Source organism: Pseudophryne corroboree, chromosome 1 (genome assembly GCF_028390025.1).
Source record: "Pseudophryne corroboree isolate aPseCor3 chromosome 1, aPseCor3.hap2, whole genome shotgun sequence".
Lineage (NCBI taxonomy): Eukaryota > Metazoa > Chordata > Amphibia > Anura > Myobatrachidae > Pseudophryne > Pseudophryne corroboree.
This window is the reverse complement of record NC_086444.1, coordinates 1,187,022,125-1,187,039,946: the sequence shown is the minus strand read 5'-3', so window position 1 is coordinate 1,187,039,946 and position 17,822 is coordinate 1,187,022,125. Positions and strand designations below refer to the sequence as shown.

General features: G+C 42.4%; 1 long non-coding RNA gene across 1 annotated transcript in view; it reads left to right on the top strand.

Moving 5' to 3' along the window:
* The first annotated feature begins 1,667 nt into the window (after nt 1-1,667).
* Nucleotides 1,668-17,822, top strand: part of LOC135013756 (uncharacterized) — a 60,351-nt gene continuing 44,196 nt past the window's right edge. Inside the window, exon 1 of the long non-coding RNA XR_010212414.1 lies at nt 1,668-2,003. This is a non-coding gene — a long non-coding RNA (uncharacterized LOC135013756). The remainder of the gene's footprint in view (nt 2,004-17,822) is intronic.

The window sequence follows — 17,822 nt, the reverse complement described above, 5'->3', positions numbered from 1 at the left end:
ACTGTCTGCACTGCCATGAGTTCTTTCTTCCCTGGCACAGGGGAGTGCTGAAAGGCTGACAGCCAGCAGCTTCATCCTTTTGGAAAATGTGTTGCTTAAATAAAATAAAACAAAAATTCTCCTAAATTTAAGGGATGATCACGTGCCTTGGTGCACCCCCCATCCTAAAACTGCCTATGGCTGTTCATGCCCAGATCGGTACTAAGATTTTAAGTTCCACTATGAATATCACTCCTTTTAGATAGGTTCAGTGGTATGTACAGTTTTACTTTTGTAATTGATTAGTTTAAATCACAATATAATAGAATAATTAAGCCATAACTAGGACATTTCATTGAGTGGAAATAATTTGCAGTTACTGGAAATTTCAGGCTGATGGTAACAATACAGGCATCCAAGGGCATCAGATTGGGGGTGGGGCAAGAGGGCAGCTCGCTCCCCCCACACATGAAAGATATGACATCCACCCAGGACCCAAGATTGCCTACCACGACCACCAGCTGCACGGCTGGTGATGTGTTAAGTAATTGTAGCACTAATACAGTGCAGGTAGCGCTAAAGCTTCCTTCCCCATGTGCTCCGCCCTCTCCTCATCTCCTTCACCATCTGAGCTCTGCAGAGACATGCTGCCAGTGAACTAACAACAGAGGTAAGAAACAGCATAGCTGCTGGCCATGGGGAAGGGGTAGGGGAGAAGGGCAAGGGAATTAGAAGGAGAGGAATGAAGTGTGGTGGCACTTCACCATACATAATATATATAAATGGGCTCTGCCAGGCATAATGTGTAGAAGTGGCTCTACCTTGCATAATGTGTATAAGGGGCTCTACCTGGCATTATGTTTATAAGTGGCTCTACCTCGCATAATGTGTATAAGGGGCTCTACCAGGCATAATATGTATGAGTAGCTCCACCTGGCATACTGTGTAAAATGGGATCTACCAGGAATAATGTGTACAAGGGACCACTCACTCCCAGCTTCTCCATAGAGTTCCATACAGGCACATGTGACCGATCTAAGAAAGCCAGAAGTTAGAGGCTCCAAACTGAGATTTTATATTGCCCCCCCAACTGAAAAACATTCTGATAACACTGCAGGCATCCAAGTGCCGTTCCCAAACAAGTGTCGCCCATAGGTACAGTATGTGCCCAATGTAAAATTCACTACTGATTATTTGGTGTTTAGGGTATATAGCATCAATTATCTGTCTGGTTAGGATGAAAGTTTAGGTAGATGGTGTCCCAAATGCAGTTCTCCCCATAGAGTCTTATGGGACCACTTGTAGGATTGCCCTTTTGTACAGGATTTATTAATTTAGGGTGGCAGTCATTAGGGTGACCACTCATATGCTTGTTTTTAAAGACAGGATGTACATGGCCAAAATCATTGTAAATAAGTATAAAGTAAAGAAGTATAAAGTTTTATTTGTTTTTCTTTTGAACTTAGTTTAATTCTACTTTAGATCCTTTATGAGCACACCTGATTATATTGTACTATGAAAAACCAGCTTCTATGTATAGTGGCCCCTGGTGTTGTAATTTACTTTTTCATATAAATTTGTGTTATTCTTTTTAAAAGCAACATTGTTCTATTTACACTATTGTATTTTTATTAGTCCATGACAAAAGAGTAATATGCAATGACTATAAAGCTCCCTCTATCGCCACGTCTCCCTTTGTCCTGCATATTCCATACTACAATTGTGCAGCTGTCAGTGCTGGGATTGGAGAGAGAGGAGAAACTCATATGCATCTGATTATCGGTAATAATGGGTCTAAATCTTTTATTTATTTTGTTTTTGTTGCTGGTCCTATATGTGACACTCTGCAGATCCGAGACACAGAACTCTACTCCCGGACATCACCTTGTAGTTACCAGTTACATTTTTACATCTAAGTATTCTCAGGAAGAAAATAACATTATTAAAGGACTATTCACCCGATGTACAAGAGTATTTTCTTGCATGAATGGATGGAAAATTTTCTCCAGTGCAATCGTCATGATGTAAGTACAATAAATGCTGCAAAATATAAAAATGTACATTACAGGGACATTTCAAACAAACAGAAAATTCCTAATAATTTCTGTGCATTGCTCAGTAACTTCTTACGTCTCTCTGTAATTTTATATCATGCAGAATATCTTTGTCTCACATTTGTACCTGACACATTTTTGTTAGAAAAGTTCTAAATATCTGCAGATTGTTATTATTTAGCAGAAGACAGAAACAAAATCCTAAATTACATTATTTCTAAGAATTCTAAGAACAAAGCTGGATTAGTCCCAAAATACTGTTATTGTGATGAATTCCTTTCTAACCATCTGCTGGTACATGGACAATGTTTTACTGTATTATTTCTTTCAATACATAATAATATTTTTTTTTCTAAGAATACAACATTAGACTTACAATATTTAACATCAATATTAATTTGTAATTATTAATGCAAGCTGAAAAGTTATGCTGCCATTTAAAGGGTTACCAGTAATCTGATATTACTTTGTTTTCTGCAGTTTGTATAAATCTTAACAGCGTAATTAGTAGAATGGTGATTAGTGTTGCCGGTTGTTAGTCCTGGGTCGCTGGGCTGAAATGTAATCATTGTACAATCATTTTATGCAATAATTAAAGTTTATATGTGTTCCCCCTTCTATTGTCCATGTGCATTTTTATAGGATTACCACCTCATCCCTTTAATTCTGGACACATAGTAATTACACAGGTTCTGTGGCTGGCTGACTTCAAAGCTCCACTTCACCTGGTTTTAATCTGCCACAGAACCTGTGTAATTAATATGTGTCCTTAATTAAAGGGATGAGGTGGTAACCCATTTTTTATTAAAGAAGCGTAGTGTTAGGTTACTTATACTCAGAACAGATTGCCTCGCTGTTTATGTGCCTCTGGTAGAGGATTTAGATTGTAAGCTTCACTGGTTCGGGACCTGTTATGAATAAAGCTTACATCTGATATTACCATACCTCCCAAAATGACCCTCTCCAGGAGGGACACAATGCTCTGCTTTTGGACATTTCTCTTAATTTAAGGTTGCTGTCACCTGTGTTGAACTAGTTAATGGATAGGAAAGGCGTTTCAGTACAGGTGATGGCAATCATACATTAAGAGAAAAGTCCAGGAGCAGAGCATTCTGTCCCTCCTGGAGAGGGTCATGTTGGGAGGTATGTATTACATTGCAGGGTATTATTTTAGTGCTGTGTGAATAAGGAATAATAATTATTGCAGAAACTTACTGTAGCCGTCAATGCAGCACATGCCAAACTAATACAGGACAATGTCTGATTAGTTACTATGGTTACAGCTTTTTTGTCCTAATTATTTATTTAATGTTTTTATCTTTGAAACAAGTAATATTACTTTCCATTAAATGGTAAAAATCAGTAAATAAAACAGGATATTGCTAAGCTATAATATTTACTTACAGTGTATTTCATACTTGCCTACCTGACCCCCTCCATGAGGGAGAAAATGCTCTGTTCCTGGACTTTTCTGGTAATGTACGATTGCCATTACCTGTGGTGAAACACCTTTCTTATCAATTAACCAGCTCACCACAGGTGATGGCAATCATACATTACCAGGAAAGTCCAGGAATAGAGCATTTTCTCCCTCATGGAGAGGGTCAGGTAGGCAAGTATGGTGTATTTACAATACTAGCACTATTAAGCAGTGTATCCCAAACCCCTAAATTACAATCCATGTTTTACGTATATTCCTACTGGCCAGGTGGCAATTTGTACCATCTGCAGCACAGCTATTAACCCCTGCATCACCTAGAGAGTGGAGAAAGCAGATGTTGTATCTGGATCCACTACAATGAGCCGGGAGGCTCACATCAGCTGCCCAATATATGTGCGAACACTTGTCAGTTTTATCCTAACTTTTTAGTCATACATCCTGATTTTTATTATCCTTTTATTACTTATATTTTGTACTTTATATGTATGGATATATGCCATACTTGCCTACCTGACCCTCTCCATGAGGGAGAAAATGCTCTGTTCCTGAACTTTCCTGGTAATGTATGATTGAAATCACCTGTGGTGAGCTAGTTAATTGATAAGAAAGGTGTTTCACCACAGGTGATGGCAATCATACATTACCAGGAATGTCCTGAAACAGAACATTTTCTCCCTCATGGAGAGGGTCAGGTAGGCAAGTATGATATATGCCTTTTTAACAGTATTTACTGCAATGTATGTTTGTGTGTGTATGTTTTCACAAGGTTAATAAATATATTTACTTGAATGATCTCTTATATGTACACATTTATACGGATATTTGTGTGTGTTAAAGAAACATCATCATATATCTATGTAACCCATGCAAACAAAGTCAGGACTATATTATTGCACTACACTATGGGGGTGATTCAGACCTGATCGCACGCAGGTGTTTTTTTGCAGTGCTGCGATCAGGTAGTTGCCGCCTCCAGGGGGAGGGGGTAGTTGATGTGCAGTAGTGCGAAAGTTTGTGCATAGAGCTGCACAAACAAAAGTTTGCGCAGTCTCTTCACAGCTCAGGACTTACTCAGCCGCTAAGATGATCCAGCCAAGAGTTGACATCAGGAATCCTTCCTCCAAATGGCTGGACACACCTGCGTTTTTCCGGATACTCCCTAGAAATGGTCATTTGACACCCACAAACGGCCTCTTTCTGTCAATCTTCTTGCAATTGACTGTGCAACCGCTTTGCCAGGGGGCGATTCTCCTGCACATTGGGGAGCATACACATTCACAGTTCTGACCTGATCGCAGCGCTGCAAAAAATATAGCTTGTGATTAGGTTCGAATGACCCCCTATGGCAATACCTACCTACATATGTAAGTGGGAGCTGCACAGATGTTTTTCTATTGTCCAGAATCTGATTCATTAACCCCCCCTTTCTTTTTCATGGAAAGTACATATTGAAAATAGTATCATACTGTTGTATAAAGTACATATTGAAAATAGTATCATACTGTTGTATCTAGAGATGAGCGGGTTCAGTTCTCAGAGTACCAAACCCCCCACCCCCTGAACACCACTCTTTGAGCCTGGATCCGAGTCAGAAACCAGATCGAGGCACAAAACATCATCATCATCATCATCATCATGATCCTGCTGTCGGATTCTTGTGGGATTTGGATTCCATATAAACAGCTGCGTGTCACCACCATTTTCACTCCAGACTTGGAGAGTGAAGGAGACAGACCTCTGTCTCTCTCTATAGGAGGTGGCATTGGGTAGGGTCAGTTTGTGCTCTGTAGGGGTGCTGTTCCTGTCACTGTGGTGTCCCTGTGATGTTAGGGGTGCTGTCCTGGCTGTCACTGGTGTTTCATGTGCTTTTAAGGGTGCTGCAGCTGTACATGGGTATTGCTGTCCTGGCTGTCACTGTGTTGTAAAGGGGGCAGGAACATTGTCTTCCTGTATGCATTGAAAATACAGGGGTGCTGGCCCTGTATGCTGTAAAAATTCTGGTGTGCTATTGTTAAAATAAAAGTACACTGCTCCTGTATGCTGAAAAAATGCAGGGGTGCTGTTGGTAAAATTAAAGAACACTGGTCCTGTATGCTGTAAAAATCCAGGGGTGCTGTAGTTAAAATAAAATTACACTGGACCTGCATGCTGTAAAAATACTGGGGTGCTGTTTTTAAAATAGAAGTACACTGGTCTTCTATGCTGTAGAGATACAGGGGTGCTGTGAAAATTAAGAGGCACTGTTCTGGCTGCTATAATAATAAAGGGGTGCTGTCCTGTGAAATGGAGAACACAAATATGGAGGAAAAAATATTGGAATATCAGGAACCACTTCAAGTTCCTAGTACTAGTGCTGAAGATGCTGCTGCCAAAAGTCATGACATTGACAATGCAATTCCATCAACGTCGTCTGCTAAGGAAGACCGATTCCCAGTGTCATAGAGGGCATGTCAAATCCAAGAAGCAAAAATTAATAATCAGAAACAAAAAAAATATCTTATGCAAAACGTAAAATTGGCAATATGCCATTCTCAACACGAAGTGGCAAGGAAAGGCTAAGGCCTTGGCCTATGTTCATCACTGATGGCTCAGCTTCTCATGAGGATGGAAGCCCACCTCCCTCTTGAAAAATTTAAAAAATTAAGCTTGCGAAAGCACAGGAGATATCACAAATCCCCAAAGAGAGTCCAAGTGTGTCCATGGTTGCAATGTCTAGACCTGACCTTTATAAGACTATATGGATAGAGGAGACTACTACCACCATTTGCATGCCCCCTTCAGGTGCTGGGAGGTGCACTGCCAGTCCAATTGCTGATATTGAGATTGAAGATGTCACTGTAGATGTACACCAGGATGAGGAGGATATTGGTGCAGCTGGCGCTGAGAAGGAAGTTGACAATAAGGATTCTGATGGTGATGCAGTTTGTTTGACTAAGGCACCAGTGGAGACAGTTGTTGTCCATGGGATGATAAAGCCCATTGTCATGCCTGGGCAAAATGCCAAAATGCCCCCCAAAAAAAATCCTCTCTGGTGTGAAATTATTTCTCCACAAATCCGGCCAACAGTTGTCAAGACGTGTGTTGCCTTTGTCAATCCATAATAATTAGGGGTAGGGACTTTAACAACTGAGGAACATTCTCCCTTATATGCTACATGCAGCATATTTATCAGAAGTCATTGTCAAGTTCAGAAACTTTGGGTAATAGCATAATCAGTCCACAGACAGCTAAATCCCTTCTTCCTGTTGTTATGAGCCCCGGCAGTGGCTCATTCCTGTTTTGCATTTTGGTTATGTATTTTATGTTATATTTCTATTTCTGTTCTCCTTGGGTTTCATGGGGTGTCCGGAGTCCACCCTTAAGGAGGAGGTACTGTTATGAACCACAAGCAGTGGTTCATTCCTGTTTGCATTCTGTTTATTTATTTCATGTATTGTAGTTCTGTTTGCATGCCAGGATTTCCATTGTATTTGTTTAGAAGACTCTTGTTGGCCACCGGTGGTGAGTCGGTGTAATTGCAGCCTGTTTCTATGTGTTTAGCCTCACCTGTCTGATAGTTGATCATTATGTGGTGAGTCTCTGTACTGCAATCTGGCTCTTATCTGTGTTACTCTAACCTGCAGCTGTTTTGGTCATTATCTTGTGCCTATCTTCCAGCCATCCTCATTGGGGTGTGTTCCCTCATTACCTTGCTAGCTCTGCAGTTCTGAGCTGGTGATAGACGTTTGAAGCTATACCTGGATGTTCCTGATTAGTGTCTGGTTCAGAATTGCATCTGTGTCCTGGACTTATCTGATACTGGAATCCTGTGTACTTGGTTCAGACAGAGTCTGGAGCTTCTTGTGAGCTGCTTCCTGCCTTGACGTGTTCCTGTCCATAAGTCCTGTGGTATTGCCTGTTCCTGATCCAGTTATCCTGTGTCTTGGTGTCCTTTGGTCTGTTGTCGGAATCCTGCCTGCCCTCCAGTGATCCTGTGTCTGCGGCTTTGGGGGTTCTTGTCCGTCCGCCTGTATTCACACCGGTTTCGTGAGTAGCAGCTTTTCCGCATCTTACGGCCTTGGCTGTATCTTCTTGTTATATTTGCTTTGGATTTTATGCAGAGGGCTCTGCGTATGCTGTCATCGCCGGTACACCACAGTTTTGTGTCGGCGTATGGACAGCATTGCCTTTGTTGTTCTTTGTATTGGCGGCTGAGCCGCACATACTTTTGTTAGAGTTCTTGAGTTGCCCCTAACTCTGTTTCAGGTTTTAGTTAGAGGTTCCCCTTGTTATCTCCCATCTCAGTTTACGCCTTGTCTCCAACTAAGGGGGCATTGGAGTTGGGCAGACTTAATCCGCCCTTCAAACGCAGCTGCCATGGGCCTAAGCAAACATAGTATCGCAGGTGTAGACTGGCCAGTTTCAGGAGTACCAAGTACAGTGAACGTAACATTATCACCTGCCATACAACAAAAAGAAACAAAGCTAAATAGTATTTTTTTTCTATTTTGGTCCAGTTCAGTGTTTAGTATCCAGTCCAGTGTTCAGTATCCAGTCCAGTGTTCAGTATCCAGTCCAGAGTTCAGTATCCAGTCCAGTGTTTAGAATCCAGTCCATTGTTCAGAATCCAGTCTTGTCTTTTCTTGTCTAGTTCATAATTCAGCCCAGTCTTTTCTTGTCTAGTTCAGAATCCAGCCTAGTCTTATCTTCTCTTGTCTAGTTCAGAATCCAGCCTAGTCTTGTCTGTATAGTCTGAAATCCTCCTGTGCCCACTCTGCAAGCACTGCAGGCATCTCTCTCAGCCCTGAACTGTGCTTTTGGTGCATTCAGACCTGAATGGCTGGAGGTTTTGCAGCAATCCTTAAAGCATCCTGCCAGAAGTTGTTCAGAGTTCATCTATCTCCAAAGAGACTCTTGCTCACAATATGGTGACAAGAGAATCCTCAGGTTTGGTTGGAGAGAAAAGGTTTAAAAGTTTTCTGCGACCCAGGCTCTCAGAAGAGGAGCATCTGTGTTGCAGAAACTTACATTTATGCCTATATTGTGGGGTTTAGGCCAATATCTGCAGATGTGTGAGTTGTGCAAGCCAAAGTGTGGTGACAAGTCCTGCGCTATGGCCATTTGAGTCAGGATTCAAGACCTACTCCTGTCTCTACTGTGGCAGAGGTACTTGTCGCAAAACCCACACTAAAAAGCACTCAGTCTTATAATTGGAGTCCTTGGGATAGGTAGTCCTATTATAGATTCTGGAACCAAAGGAGAATGTTTCTCTCCTCTCTTAACTTTCCTGTTGAATCTGAGTTGCAAACTCCAGTAGTGGAATCTCAGGGTCCTGAAGCGGTGCCCGATACCCAGGGTCCTGGAGTGGTGCCCGATGCCCAGGGTCCCGGAGCAGTACCCAATGCTCAGGGTCCTGGAGTGGTGCCCGATACTCAGGGCCTAGGAACTGTGCATAATACTCAGGGTCAAAGAGGGACATCAAATATAATAGCTCAGGTGTCAATCCCAGAGGGGGTCTTAGAAGCTTTTACCCCAGGTAGGGACTTTAAAGGTGCAACCCCAGAAAGGGTATCTAGAGCCATAGCTCCAAAAGAAAACTGGAGAAGTATAACCCCAGAAGGGATCTTTGAAGCTATGTCCCCAGGTGGGGTCTTGAGAGGCACAGCCCCAGAGAAGGGTCTAGAGGTCGCCTTCCCAGGAAAGGACTCAAGAGGCAAAGCTGTAGTGGAGGTTCTAAAGGTCATAGAGAGGGAGTCTGGTCCCAGAGAGGGAGTCTGATGGTCCAGTCCCAGTGAGGGGGACCGATGGTCCGCTCCCGGAGAGGGGATACGATGGTCCGGTCCCAGAGAGGGAGTCCAACAGTCCGGTCCCAGAGAGGGAGCCCGAAGTGCTGACCCCAGCGGGGTTACAAAAGGCCACTGCCACAGTGGGGTTCCCAAAGGCCACTGCCCCAGTGGGGTTCCCAAAGGCAACTTCCCCAGCTGGGTTCCAGAAGGCCACTGCCGCAGCGGGGTTCCCAAAGGCCACTGCCCCAGCGGAATTCCCAAAGGCCACTGCTCCAGCAGGGTTCCAAAGGCCACTGCCCCAGCAGGGGTTCCGAAGGCCACTGCCCCAGAGGGGGTTTCAAAGGCCACTGCCCCAGAGGGGTTTCCAAAGGCCACTGCCCCTGGTGGGGTTCAGAGTCACATCCTCGAGTAAAGTCAGTAGTGACCTGGTCCTGGCATTGCACTCCAGTCAGTCAGATGGGAAGGAAGCAGATCCTGACTCTTTTGATATCTCAACATCTATAGTCTTTGATGGGGACTTAGTCCAATTTCTTGTGCTTTACAAACACTACTACACAATTATGCTGTTTAGACCATTTTTGGGCATCACTTCAGAGAACCTTGTCCTCCATCTGATATATTCCTTTAGAAGGGAGCCTTTGAAATGGGCGTCCAGCTTGATGGAAGCTGAAGATCCCATTCTTCAGGATGCCCGGGCATTCAGTGATGCAGTTGTTGAGAAATATGGTTCCAAAGAAATTGGTTCAGGTTCTTCTAGGTCACCCGTCTTATCTGCTGAGAGTCCACCGTATACTGTAAACTCGACACAAAAAATATCAGCCTATTGCTTTGAATGCGGTATGTGCTTTTCTGTCTTCTTCTAGCAGTACTTCTTCTGAAAGTTCAGCTCCCAGGGTAAAAAAAACAATCTCTGTATTTAACTCAGCCTTGCTGGTAGGTACCATCAGTTCAGACAATTTTTGTGGAATTATCTTGGTTAGACCTTAAGAATCATGTAAAAAAAAGAAGAAAAAGAAATAATTGCTGACTCTTGCCTTGTTAAGAAAAAAATATTTTTTTTCTTGTCTTGTGTCCAGTTGCCACTGTCAAGGGGGAGGGGTGCACTGTTACACGCTGTTGCCACAGCTTGTTTCTGTTTTCTTTTGTTTTTCTGTTATACCAGTGTGTCAGTTTTTTTTAGTGTATCCCTTGTTTTGGGAAACCTGTATTTTGGGGTCGGTTGACCCATTCTCAAGGGGGGGGGGTACTGTTGTGAGCCATGGCAGTGGGTCATTCCTGTTTTGCATTTTGGTTATGTATGTTATGTTATACTTCTGTTTCTGTTCTCCTTGGGTTTCATGGGGTGTCCGGAGTCCACCCTTAAGGAGGAGGTACTGTTATGAACCACAAGCAGTGGTTAATTCCTGTTTGCATTCTGTTTATTTATTTTATGTATTGTAGTTCTGTTTGCATGCCAGGATTTCCATTGTATTTGTTTAGAAGATTCTTGTTGGCCACCGGTGGTGACTCAGTGTAATTGCAGCCTGTTTCTATGTGTTTAGCCTCACCTGTCTGATAGTTGATCATTATGTGGTGAGTCTCTGTACTGCAATCTGGCTCTTGTCTGTGTTACTCTCACCTGCAGCTGTTTTGGTCATTATCTTGTGCCTGGCTTCCATCCATCCTCATTGGGGCGTATTCCCTTATTACCTTGCTAGCTCTGCAGTTCTGAGCTGGTGATAGACGTTTGTAGCTATACCTGGATGTTCCAGATTAGTGTCTGGTCCAGTATTGCATCTGTGTCCTGGCCCTGTCTGATACTGGAATCCTGTGTACTCGGTTCTGACAGAGTCTGGAGCTTCTTGTAAGCTGCATCCTGCCTTTGCATGTTCCTGTCCATAAGTCCTGTGGTATTGCCTGTTCCTGATCCAGTTTTCCTGTGCCTTGGCGTCCTCTGGTTTGTTGTTGGAATCCTGCCTGCCCTCCAGTTCTGTGAGCTTGTGTCTGTGGCTTTGGGGGTTCTTGTCCGTCCGCCTGTATTCAAACTGGTTTTGTGAGTAGCGGCTTTGCCACATATGGACAGCATTGCCTTTGTTGTTATTTGTCTTGGCGGCTGAGCTGCACATACTTTTGTTAGAGTTCTGGAGTTGCCCTTAACTCTGTTTCAGGTTTTAGTTAGAGGTTCTCCTTGTTATCGCCCCATCTCAATTTACACCTTGTCTCCAACTAAGACCGGGGCGGCATCGGAGTTGGGCAGACTTATCCACCCTTCAAACGCGGCTGCCGTGGACCCAAGCAAACATAGTCTCGCAGGTGTAGACTGACCACAAGGGTGAAACAACGGAGTCAGGTTTCTATAGGGGTTGCTGCTGAACTCTGTTCTTACTCCAGCATTACGTTCCTGTACTTGGGGCTCATCCACTCAGTTTCAGGAGTACCAAATACATTGTATGTAACACCTGCAGTACCCAAGCTCCTGAAAGCCACACCACCAAATCTGTCAATGTCAGTTTCCTCCTCATTTAGAAATGTAAATAGTCCTGCAGGCCATGTCACTGGCATGACTGATGAATCCTCTCCTATCTGGAATTCCCTCCAGATGATCCATGAGTGGTACGCATACTGCTGCCTTTGTTGCTGCTGGGAGTCGATCGTCATACCAGAGAGGAAGTTAGAAGACCACTTGTACTACTTCAACTAAGCAATAGACTTTCCAACAGTCCTGTGCCAGGAAGATGAAATATGACAGCTGTCACCCTGTTGCAAAGTGAATTACTGAGGCCATAACAGCTATGCTGGTGTTGACACAGTGGAGAATAATTTACATGTTGTACAAGGTTCTCCAACCCTGCGTACTTGCCACACGTGAAGTCAGTACAGTCACTGCCAGTTTGAGTCAGGTCATTCCCCTCATCAGACTTTTGCAGAAGCAGATAGAAAATTGAAGGAGAAGCTAAGATGGAGCAATTACGCTAAGTATGTGGGACTTGTGGATGGACCCCTTCATTGGTTTTGCCAGTATTCAAGGGTGATCAATCTGTTGAAATCAGAGAAATACATTTTGGCTACCATACTTGATCCTAGGTTTAAAGCCTACATTGCATCTCTCTTTCTGGTGCAAATACCGGCTGGTGAGAAAATTGGCAACTCAAGTGGAACGTGACCTGTCAACAATTCCTCTTTCATTTTCTCCCGCAACTGGGGCTGATAGGAAAATAATACAGTTTCCTAGCCCACCCTCTGCAGGTGATGCAGGGCAGTCAGGAGCAAGTGCTGACATCTGGTCCGGACTGAAGGAACTGCCAACTATTGCTGACATGTCTATTGTCACTGCTTATGATACTGTCACCATTGATAGGATGGTGAAGGACTATATCAGTGACAGCATCCAAGTAGACATGTCAGACAGTCCGTATGTATACTGGCAGGAAAAAGAGGCAATTTGCAGGGAAACTGGCTTTGTTTTACTTAAGTTGCTCACCCCCCCCCCCTCCTCCAGTGTGTACTACAAAAGAGTGTTTAGAGCAGCTGGTAACCGGAGAAGATGATGTTCATCAAAATGAATTGTAAATTCCTCCAGGAAATCATTTACCAGCAATTGCCTCCAGAAAGTAAACAGGGACCTGTGCTGGTGGATTCCAGTGGGGACAAATTAATACTCTGTGAGGATGAGGATGTATACCGAATGGGTGAGGAATCAAAGGATAAGGATGAGGATGACATCTTGCCTCTGTAGAGCCAGTTTGTGCAAGGAGAGATTAATTACTTATATTTTGGTGGGGGGAATAATTGCTTCTTTTTTGTGGGGGCCCAAACAAACCAGTCATTTCAGCCCCAGTCATGTGGAAAACCCTGTCGCTAAAATGATTGGTTTGTTAAAGTGTGCATGTCCTGTTTATACAACATAAGGGTGGGCAGGCCCAAGGACAATTCCATCTTGCATTTTTTTTCTTTGCATTATGTGCTCTTTGGGGCCTAGTTTTTTAAAAGTGTCATCCTCTCTGCAACTGCAGTGTCACTACTAGATGGTCCAGATGTTTCTGCTGCATACTTGTTTCACTTATATTAGTCATCCAGCTACCTCAGTGCAACCTTTTGGCCTAAAAATAATATTGTGTGGTGTGAGGTATTCAGAATAGACTGTAAATGAGTAGAAATGAATGTTATTGAGGTTATTAATACAGTAGGATCAAAATTACCCCAAATTCTGTGATTTTAGCTGGTTTTATGTCTTTGAAAAAAAAAAAAAAATATCTAGATCAAAAACAAAAACCTGAAAAGGTGGTTTTGGCAAAAGCAATCCAGATCCAAAAAACAAATGGATATCCATATCCAAAACCAAAACCTCAAAAGTGTCCTCTGCACATCTCTAGTTGTATCACATACAGTATATTAATACCCATACATGTAGCATAATGTCCTCCGTCCCTCATTTGTACAGAGGAGATTCTGGAAAAAGTAGACACCCCAGTGTAAAAAGACAAATCTTTGGGAAGCAAACAGTGACTGGCGGTCACAATATCGATGGTGGGATCCCAGCATTTACATGGCCAGTGGAGGGGGGGTGAGTGCAAAGAAGCCCCTTGCTGGCTCGTTACAGGCTCTATTCACACTCTATGGGTGTCATGGACACCCACAATTGGGAATTGTCCCTCTTGGTTGGCATTGAGATAGTGAGGTGGTGGGATGTAAGTGCAGGTATTGTGGCCTGCGTTCTCTTGACCGCTGGCCACGTAACTACATCCCATACAGTATATATAATGTGCAATATAGTACTTTCAAAATCTGAACCCCCCTGAATATTACAGATCCAAACAGAGTCCCAGTTTGCATCTCTTGAGGAGATCCAATCCAAAAATAGTATCATTAGGATCTTACCGATGTTCAGAATTTGGATTTGTGAAAGAAATGTCAGATATGGGCTTGCAAAAATTACATGTATTTTGCTGCTTTTATCCATTTTCAAGAAATCCAAAACCCAAGGTTCTGAATTAAAACCCAAATTAAAAACTCAAAACACTTGAGGTTATTTTTTTTCTAAAGCAAAACATGATGATGAAATAAGAGCCAAAACCAAAACACAAGACTTAGAACACATCTCTACAAAATACATTTAAATGTTTAAATAGAAATCTAAATGCAAAATTTACACATGTGCAGTGCTAATACATTTGCTCAAAATTCATTTTTTAGACAAATTGCCTGTAAATTAACCTCTTTCTGGCTGACTGTGATTTTTATGCATGTTCATTTTTTTTTTATAATTATGCATTAGCTGTCAGTGGGGAGATTTAAAGAAGATGACAAATTATAAAATACATTTCTACCAGTCAATATTATATGTCATTTTGTTATACCAAATGATTTGGCTGTGTGCCCTCAGCATCACACCCTGCACATGTGAGACACAGAAACCAGCGCCTGGGTGTCATCTTTCTCCAAGGATTAATTATATAAGGGAAAGTAAATATTCAAAAGATGGAAATATCATTATAGGTGGGATATTCACAGCCCATGGCTGGATTCTACCTTTACATTCATTTGCAACAGTGTGTATGGGGTAAGTTACATTCTGGATATAATTGGGCTTACTAAACTATCCCTTCAAACCAGGACACTCATGAATTGCACAAATTATATGGCTGATTTAAACCAGGTGAAATGCAGGCTTGAATTTTTCCAGCCACAACGCCTGTGTAATTTATGAGTGTCCCAGTTTAAATGGATAGTATGGTAATCCTAGATATAATCTATATCTTATGATGTTAAATCTGATATGAGTACAATACTGTTATTACAAGAAAGATCACCAGTATCATCAGCTTGCAAGAATTTATTTGCTAATTTTTGCATATTATTTTCATTTTTTAAATATTTTATTATTCAGATTAAGGGGCAGATTTATTTATCCCTGGAAAGAGATAAACTGAAGAGAGATAAATTACCAGTTAACCCGCTCCTCACTGCCATTTTTTAGACAGTTTTAACATGCCAGTTAGGAGATGGTACTTTTTTTTGTCTCCAATGGTCTCATGTAGTAGTCTGTGAGCTGGAGGCTGTGCAGGAATTCCAATGAGTATGACCATATTTTTAAAGTGGCAATCAGTTCCAAGGCAAAACTACTCTTAATTTTCCTTGTAATTTATTGCAGCTTTAAAAATATGGGCATACTCATTGGAATTCCCACACAGCCTGCATCATGCGGGCTTTTACATAAGCCCTAAGGCTTAGTACATTTCCCCCTAATAATGTTACTTTACTAGAACTCACATAGCTGTGTCAGTAGGGCAGTCTTTGATATAAAGCAGAACAATATGTGATACTCTGTACCTGTGTAGGATTACAGAGTGCACCTCAATTGTCAGAAAACTACAGAAGGCGTGTCATTTATGTATTGATGTACAAAGCAATTTTATATCACATCACCAGACCAGCGGAAACATCTACTAACTTTTAGTAATGTGTAAAATAATATGAGATACTTAGATGTTTACTCCATGTCACGCCCCAACACTGACTACTGCAATATCCTTTCTACTGTGATCCCCTTTACCAGATATTCATGCAGCCTTTATGCTAGTTTTCACTGTAACATATTCTGCTATAGCTGCACTTACAGTATATTGGTTATTAGTGCAATAAATAATACTTCAACTAACATAAAGTCATAACCAACATTTCACCAAGATGCAATTCTTGACTTCTCTAAATAAAAACTCCACACCCAACCCCTTTATTTTCCCAAGACCTGCGCCTCTCATTTTCCCTCAATGCTTGTTGAAATTTTTAGGATAACCCCACTATATGCAGTTCCCTCCATTGTCACTATTCTGGACTGAAATGTGGTGTGTAGTGATCCACTAGGATTGACAATCAATCAATAACAGGGGCATGGAGATTAAAATACTGATGCATTTCATCAGGGGCACCCCACAAAGAGGAATTTACTTTGCTGCACCTAGCACACATGACAATGCCCTTGAAGATGGTTACAAGCAGGATAGCAAAGAATCAGCAGCAAACTGGGTCTGCAAAAAGAAAAGACACGCCAAAGTCAAAATGTTCTGTCAGAGGGATGGTAAGGTCACAAGAGGAGGTAAAAAATGAGCTGTGGAGAGGCAAGAAATAACACCATAGAGCAGTCAAGAACAAGCCTTGGTCATACACAGGAATAACCAATAAAACATACAAGAATGCTGAAAGACGACAGTTGTGTCTTTATACAGGACACGTTTGGCATCCCAGCAGTTTGGATGCCAGAGGACATCTGACACCACTCGGGAGACTGGCACCAGAATGCTGAATGTGAGTATCAGGGTTAGGGTTATCGCCCAGGGGAAAAGGATTAGGGTTAGGCACTGGGAAGGGGAAGCAGGGGTTTAGGGTTAGGCACTAGGGGGGAGGTTAGATACAGTATAGCCACCAACCCCCGAAGGGTTAGTCTTAGCCAACACTCACTAATTAGCCATAGCCAACATACTCCAAGGGTTAAGGTTAGGGGTAAAATACCACTGTCCGGTGACAGGATACTTACTGTCAAAATTACATGGTTGCTCATGTGACTTCTGGCACCCCGACCAGCAGTATTTCATACCCAACCCATTGATACATTATTGCTGCAGCAAAACAGTCATTCTCAGTGCATCAGGCTCTATGCACCTTGGCTTGCACTGAGCATCTTTTCCCTGCTTTTTACTCTTTACCATTTGCCTAGTATGGTCGCATCAGATCCGACCATGCCTGAAAAGGGTCTTATGTGACCTGGTCACACAGGATGCAACCAGTCAGATAAACAGTGTTACCAGTGGCAGGGAAGGGAAACTTCCCTCCACTGCAGCTGTCAGAGGGACCAGAAGGTCTCTCTGCCTCCCTGCACTCTCCCCTACTGATTGCCATGCTGCAGATCACTGCTAATAGGTCAGCACGGCAGGACCCTTCCCCCTCCAGTGGATGCAGACAATGGCAGCCACTGGGGAGTGTAAATTAACCCTCCCAATCACCCCCAGACCACGCCCCCTGTATACCTGGAGGCTGTCCGTACTTTGAAAATGAAAGCTGCAATGTTTCCGATGTTCCGATGGTCACTCTGTTCCCAATCGATGTTTCAATGTTTGGGAAAATAATAATTTAAAAAATATATATTTGTTTTTCTTTTTTTTTACTAAAATCATTTTGGATAGGGTTAAATTAATGTTCTTCACCTAATTCACTCATAAAAAACCCGACAATTTCGGAGTGGTTTTTGAGGGGGGAAAAAAATCATCATTCAAGTAGTAAAGTTACAAACCACTTCACCGGACTGCGCTGATTCATATGATATATATTATAAACTAATTCCCGTGTGAGGGAAAGTCACTACCTGGAATCTTTGGTGCATACTGATTGGTGTTTCCCTGAGTCTATAGTGTGAATATGATGCACATTTAAAGAAAAATCACTGTGAAACACTGCTCTGCTCACTAGCACCAGGAGTCTCATGCCATAATGTGTATTAAAGCTACAGTAAGTGAATGAGGACACATCTGTAGGAGGGGGAAAACTAATTCTCTAGCAACTTCCTGTAGCCAGAGTATGGTTTATTTAAGATGCTGGATTAGAAAAGAT